Source organism: Portunus trituberculatus, chromosome 31 (genome assembly GCF_017591435.1).
Source record: "Portunus trituberculatus isolate SZX2019 chromosome 31, ASM1759143v1, whole genome shotgun sequence".
NCBI lineage: Eukaryota > Metazoa > Arthropoda > Malacostraca > Decapoda > Portunidae > Portunus > Portunus trituberculatus.
In genome coordinates this window covers 11,593,409-11,601,345 of record NC_059285.1, presented here as the reverse complement: position 1 = coordinate 11,601,345, position 7,937 = coordinate 11,593,409, and positions in this window count along the sequence as shown.

The following is a 7,937-nucleotide window of genomic DNA, read 5'->3' as shown; positions in this document are numbered from 1 at the left end:
GCTTGTGAGGCAGGCCACGCGCACCTTAGCCAGCCAATAGATTATTCCGTGTGTGTGGCTATCACTACCTGTAAGCGTTACTGACTGAAAAAAAATGTTGCTTCTCTAAAACTTTTTTGGGCTATCCGTGTTTTTTTTTTTTTTTTCTATATATATTTATCTTTATTTTTAATGTAAACGATAATTTAACTCAGAGAGTGTGGAGAGATGATGATGATGATGATGCTGATGATGATAGAGAGAGAGAGAGAGAGAGAGAGAGAGAGAGAGAGAGAGACATTTGTTATTGATGCTGTTGTTGTGTAGAATTGATGCAGTCTTTGGAGGAATCTGACTCTGGAATGGACCATAATGATTACCCTCGATTAATTACCAGTGGGGAGTAAAAAAGTGTACATACACACACACACACACACACACACACAAACTTACATGGAAATGCTCCACCACACCCCACGTCTTGGCGAAGCATTCACATTTGACACACCTGTGCCATGGCCTTCATCAAGCGTGTATGTGTGTGTGTGTGTGTGTGTGTGTGTGTGTGTGTGTGTGTGTGTGTGTGTGTGTGTGTGTGTGTGTGTGTGTGTGTGTGTGTGTGTGTGTGTGTGTGTGTGTGTGTGTGTGTGTGTGTGTGCATATTTTTTTATGTTGTGGCCTATAGCGCCTGTAGGTTTTACTTGAAGTGTATGGGAAACGCTATTCAGCTTCTAGCCATTAGTGGCGCAGGCAATTTTATTTATAGTGGTACCCATATTAAGGCCCATAACACCATCCAAGCTCATCTTTGGTGTAACCGCTTAGCACCTGGGTATCATGGTAACATGTAGGTAACTTAAAGCCACTCGACAAATGGCATAGTTTCAATGCGGTACGTAGTGGGATTTAAACGTACGTGTGTCTGTGTGTGTGTGTGTGTGTGTTCAGCAATATCGTTCAGTGGCACACTGTAAATGCTCTCACAAAACTACTTCTTAACTCTCTCTCTCTCTCTCTCTCTCTCTCTCTCTCTCTCTCTCTCTCTCTCTCTCTCTCTCTCTCTCTCTCTCTCTCTCTCTCTCTCTCTCTAACAGTCAATCAGCGTGAACTACCAATATTACATTGGCACATATTCCTTCACTCGTACTTATACAGCTTTCTTTTCTTCTTTTCCTCAATATTTCATTTATTTCTAAAATATTTGCATATATTGAAAAAAAAAAAATGTTGTGCTGCGTTCCGTCTCATTTTGCATTAAAGAGAAGGTTTCCTTTAGAATCTATGTATTTAATTTTGAATATGTAATGTGCATATCATTCAAATAGTTATCGCGTATTGGTAGTTAAATATGTGATTTATTTCACTTGTGCAACCCAGGGCAGCGACCACAGGTGGACAGAGGGCAACGCGATGCCAGTTACTCTTCCACTTGTACAGTTGTGTAATAGAAGTATTAGAAAGTATTAGGGAAGCTCCATGAAAAATAAACGTGCCTATATATATATATATATATATATATATATATATATATATATATATATATATATATATATATATATATATATATATATATATATATATATATATATATATATATATATATATATATATATATATATAAACTATCTTTAAAATGAGAAATTCACTTGTACATATCATATTTTTTTGTTGAAGCTGAGAAGGAAACAGATACGTGTCAGTGATTAATAGAAAACATTTTGTCGTGTCTTTATAATAGACACAAGAATATAAAAAAAAAAATAATAATACAGTATGATAAATGATAAACCATAAGAAAACCAGGGAAGCTGCATGAAGACGTCAACCAGACACGTGACAGCTCCTGTATGGGACATGGAGCGCCACGTGTCTGGCTGACGTCTTCATGCAGTTTCCCTGGTTTTCTTGAGACTTGTTGAAACTTAACTTATTTTCTTTTTGTCTAATCTTACCCGTACCGTATCATTTTGCCTGTATTTTATTCTTCTTCATACCATAAAGACACTGCAAAATGTTTTCTCTCAATCAGTGACACATATTTGCTTCCTCCTTCTCAGCTTCAATGAAAAATCAAGTGTATTATGTAAAAGTGTAATTCTCATTTTTATAAACAACCCTTTTTTCTATTGTATACTACGTTTATTTTTCATTCTTTTATTCTATTCATGGCGTTTGAAAAGTTGTGCTTGTTTTATGAAGGTTTATTTTACCTTCTCGATCATCTTCACACCTTTCCCTTCCTCTTCCTGTCCTAGATATTCCATAATTCCACCCCTTTCTCCTTCCTTCCGTCCTCTCTATCCCTCCCTAACTACGCATTAAGCTGACTCTCTCTCTCTCTCTCTCTCTCTCTCTCTCTCTCTCTCTCTCTCTCTCTGACTATCAATCTCATCTGTTATACTCCGTGGCGAAAAAACGTGAATTCGTCTGATCTTTTCACCGAATGAACGAAACTATTTGATAAAAGAGAGTTGAGGAAAGCTGTGTTGTAAGGAGAGACCACTCATTCATTCATTCATTCATTAGTATGCGTGAGTCACGGACAGAGAGAGAGAGAGAGAGAGAGAGAGAGAGAGAGAGAGAGAGAGAGAGAGAATACAGGAAGGAAATAGGAAAGGTGGAGGAGGGACGGGAGTGGAAAGGAAGAGTGTGCTCGTAATGGGAAAAGAAGAATAAGGTGATATTGTGTCCACCATTCTCTCTCTCTCTCTCTCTCTCTCTCTCTCTCTCTCTCTCTCTCTCTCTCTCTCTCTCTCTCTCTCTCTCTCTCTCTCTCTCTTTCATGCTCTTGTTCATCTTCGCTTACTATTTGCAGAATCTCGTTTGCTTATTCTTGCATTGCTTATCGTCTGTCTATCTACTTCTTTATCTGTCGCCTTCCTTGTCTTGATTCAGCTGATAGAAAGGCCTAAGATAAGACGAAGACATTTATGGCTACTGGTGTTAGGTGCATTTAGGCGAGATAACAGGTACAGGTGCGTCATTACTGATAGATGGAGACAGGTGTGAGCTTATGTTAATCAATACATACTGTTCTCTAACGTAGGAAATTAATAGGAATAGACTTGCAGACTATAATTATCTATTCTCTCTCTTGTTTTTTTTTTTTTTGTTGAAAGAACCTGTGCATCGTTACTAGCATAGGTAAATGTACTTACAGTGGTAAAAGTCAGACACTATTAAGAAAAGAACAATTGTCGCTCAAGACCTTCCTTTAAGACTCTTTCGTCTCATCAATTGTTGTGTCCTGCGTTAGCAACTCTGTCTTGATTAATGATTTCCCCACCTAAGACTGCGCAAACACTGTGACGCTGCCAGTGATTGGTGACCGCCCACTGTTGAAATGCAGAAAATTAACTTCATTCCTATCAAAACTTTTGTACTTTTATAAGGGACTTGATTATTTTCATATGAATAAATAATGGCTTAGATGGAAACACCGTTTTAGTTTGCGACTCCTTTCTCCAACAAGGTGGGAAAGCAGACCAATTAGTGAGTGAGAGCATCACTCCGTTCCACCATCACCATCGCCATCACCAGTTTGACAGCGTTTTCAACTGGCTACCTTTCAATGCCCGCCTAGTGAAACAGTTTGTAGTCACCACTCAGAAACAAAGCCACGCAGCCACTCAAATGTTTCCTGTAATGCACCATTATGTACCGGGACTTTAGGCAACTTTTATGATCTGCGTCATATCCTCTGATTCTATTCCTACTCAACTCTATCATATTTATTTTCCTGGACTTGTTCTCAAATCATCGAGCAACAGCATTACTTCAAAGCCCGCCCTTCTAATACCGCACCTGAACCCGGACGTTGGGTGAGGCATGAGTCACGAGCAGCAGCGGGTGTGCGGGTGTGCGAGCGAAGGAGGGAGGGAAGGAGGGAGGGGGGAGAAGCATGGGTGTTAATAAAAGGTGTGCAGTCTGTAAACATCTGCCTCGCGGTGATACAGACTACCCATCACCCCCTTCCTTATGCAGCCTAATGGTGCACACGCGCCCTCCTACCTGTGTGTGTGTGTGTGTGTGTGTGTGTGTGTGTGTGTGTGTGTGTGTGTGTGTGTGCATTGCCGATAAACTGATTGCGTGAGATATTTATTAATAGTAATAAATATATTTGAAGGATATCATTAATACATGCTGTCAAACACATTAATGCATTGTTATGTACATGCATTTTAGGTAAATGTGATATCATGAATATGTACAAGTTTGTATATATATATATATATATATATATATATATATATATATATATATATATATATATATAGAGAGAGAGAGAGAGAGAGAGAGAGAGAGAGAGAGAGAGAGAGAGAGAGAGAGAGAGAGAGAGAGAGAGAGAGATGTACACACTACGTGCAAACTTGTACACATTCATGATGGCACATTTACCTTAAATGCATACATAAAACAACGCATAAGTGGATTTGACAGCCTGCATTAATTGATAACCTTGATATGTATATATTACTATTAATGAATATCTCACACAATCAGTTTATCACAAGCGCGCGCGCACACACACACACACACACACACACACACACACACACACACACACACACACACACACACACACACACGCTAAACAGAGTGAAGGACAACTGTTGAAGAATAAACGCTGTTGTAAAGTGTGTGGGAGGAAGGGGAGGAAGGGAGAGAGAAGGGTGGGAAGATAAGAATACACGTGGAAAGAAGTCATATCACTGTAGATATGGATAAGAGAGAGAGAGAGAGAGAGAGAGAGAGAGAGAGAGAGAGAGAGAGAGAGAGAGAGAGAGAGACACACAATTGGTGTATACATCTAAATGAATTCAACGAACACAAACAAGTAAAATCAAGAAAAGCAAACATCGCTGTTAGCAGGAATACCACACTGTGTCACTGAGGCATTAGACACACACACACACACACACACACACACACACACACACACACACACACACACACACACACACACACACACAGTACCACCTCTGCCAGCGCTTTTCTTATCTGTGCTATCAAGTGTAGTGCACCAGCACACAGCGTACAAGGTCCCGAGGTAGCGCTTGTTATGTACCTGTTATGTAATGATGCAGGTGCCGAGGGAAAGGTGAGAGGAAAGGAAGAAGAGGAAGAAGAGGAAAAAACTGATTGTGCTAGAAAATAAAGGAAAAGTGAAGGAAAGTGGATGAATGATTTAAGATTATGCTGGCTAGAGGCATAAAGAGAGAGAGAGAGAGAGAGAGAGAGAGAGAGAGAGAGAGTGAGTGAGGAGGGGAACGGTCGATTAGTGGAAGTGGGATGTTGGGAGGGAAGGGAAACGCTGAGAGATTGTGACTCTCTCTCTCTCTCTCTCTCTCTCTCTCTCTCTCTCTCTCTCTCGTGGAAATTTACTGGAATACGTAATTAAAAGACTAGGATCAATTGACATTAATAATATCAACAGCAGTATTATTTACTGCTGCTACTACTACTACTACTAATATTACTACTACTAGTACTACTGCTGCTGCTGCTGCTGCTGCTACTACTACTACTACTACTACTACTACTACTACTACTACTACTACTACTACTACTACTACTACTACTACTACTACTAGTAGTAGTAGTAGTAGTAGTAGTAATACTGCTGCTGCTGCTGCTGCTGCTGTTACTATTATTACTACTACTACTACTACTACTACTACTACTACTACTACTACCATTGCCATCCCTGTCTTTATTATTATCATTATTGTTATTATTATGGAGACAGCAACAAGACACAACCTTCCCCCTGTATGCATGACACGTCGTATTCATGAAGTGATGACATCACCCACGCAGGTCTCTCAGACAAGGCGCCGCTGCATCTCGCACTTCATCACACACACACACACACACACACACACACATGAATAACGAATGGAAAATTGATAAAGACTAGGAGGAGGAGGAGGAGGAGGAAGAGGAGGAGAAGGAGTGGGGGAAGGGAATGGCCGTTCTTCTTCACTGTCCTAGTTTCCTGTGTTTGCTTCTTTCTCTCTCTCTCTCTCTCTCTCTCTCTCTCTCTCTCTCTCTCTCTCTCTCTCTCTCTCTCTCTCTCTCGTTATTGTCATGTATCTTGTTAGATTTCGGATTATTATTGTTACTGTTGTTATTATCATTATCATTATTATTATTATTATTATTATTATTATTATTATTATTATTATTATTATTATGATTATTATTATTGTTATTGTTAGTGTTATTATTATAATCATTATTACTATCATTATTATTACTATTATTATTATTATTATTATTATTATTATTAGTAGTAGTAGTAGTAGTAGTAGTAATAGTAGTAGTAGTAGTAGTAGTAGTAGTAGTAGTAGTAGTTGTAGTTTTTGTTGTTGTTGTTGATATTGTTGCTTTTGTTACTGTTGTATTGGAAGTGGTGGTGGTGGCAGTGTTAGTGGTGGTGGTGGTAGTTTTAGTGGTGGTGGTGGTAGTGTTAGTGGTGGTGGTGGTAACAATGGTAAAAGAAAAAATAGAAGTAGTAATAGTAAAAGTGGTAGAAGCAGTGACGCCACACACACACACACACACACACACACACACACACACACACGTCCTTGACCGAGCAGCACATGATAAGCCCCGTGACACTGGCCAAGAAAGGGGGGACGGACGCTATGGAAGTGGTACCTAGCGTCGCCCCGCCCCGCCCCACAGCTCCCCTCCCCTCTAAGACTGCCAGACAAATCTAGTCTTGCCGCATTCAGGTTGCAATCAAGACATAAGCTACTTTGGTAACGTGTTCGGTGATTGCGTCTCGGCTTGAGGTAGTATCAGTCACGCCTAGAGAAAGTCCAGACTGTCAATACTACAGGTTTTAATGATATACTGCGTGTCATTTTCTTTCTGACAGTCCTCTTTGTGTGTGTGTGTTGGGGGGAAGGGTAGGTTCAGTCTTTCTTTTTTTTTTTTGCTCGTTTTTGCTGTTACTGTCGTAAAAAGCTCACTTGTTTAGTCTAATACTGATTATTTTCATCACCTTTTATATATTTTTCTATTGTTCATTCTTTATCGTCCTTCGCCATAATCCCCTTTCCATTTTTTTTTTACTTATTTTTTCTAATGCTTATAATTTTTCATATCTATTTTATGGGATTTAAGGAGCTCTTCAGATATGGCTAATCTTTTTCTACCTCTCTTGTATCATTAGTGGTGGACTGTTGGCTAAAAATGAACAGAAGTTGACGGAGATCAGAAACAGTGCAAACAATAAATGGATATAAGCAAAACGATGAAGGCTTGTGTATACACTGACAAATTACTACAAACTGCCTCGAGCGGGTAGCTAATCAACGACGAGCTTACCAAAGTAGATTAACTCTTGATGAATACTGAGAAATATACTTGAGGCGTGGTGGTGGTGGTGGTGCATGGTGGTGGTGGTGGTGCATGGTGGTGGTGGTACTTTTCATTTTCAGCCATCCTTATTTAGTGCATGGAGAGAGAGAGAGAGAGAGAGAGAGAGAGAGAGAGAGAGAGAGAGAGAGAGAGAGAAGACATGAGGGGAAATGTTTAGGTTTCGCGAGCATGACCTCATTAGCATCATTATCAATCTCCAGGCAAGCACTAGAACATTATACGTGCACACCACACATGCATGCATAACACACACACACACACACACAAACACACACACACACACACACACACACACACACACACACACACACACACACACACACACACACACACACACACACACACACACACATTCATTCAGATCGTATATACATAAATGCATTTCAACATACATAATCCATGATACCAACAATCGGCATATCTTGAGAGAGAGAGAGAGAGAGAGAGAGAGAGAGAGAGAGAGAGAGAGAGCTCTTGTCTTTCAAAACAATGCTTCATGGGACAAGGGTAATTCATCTCTCTCTCTCTCTCTCTCTCTCTCTCTCTCTCTCTCTCTCTCTCTC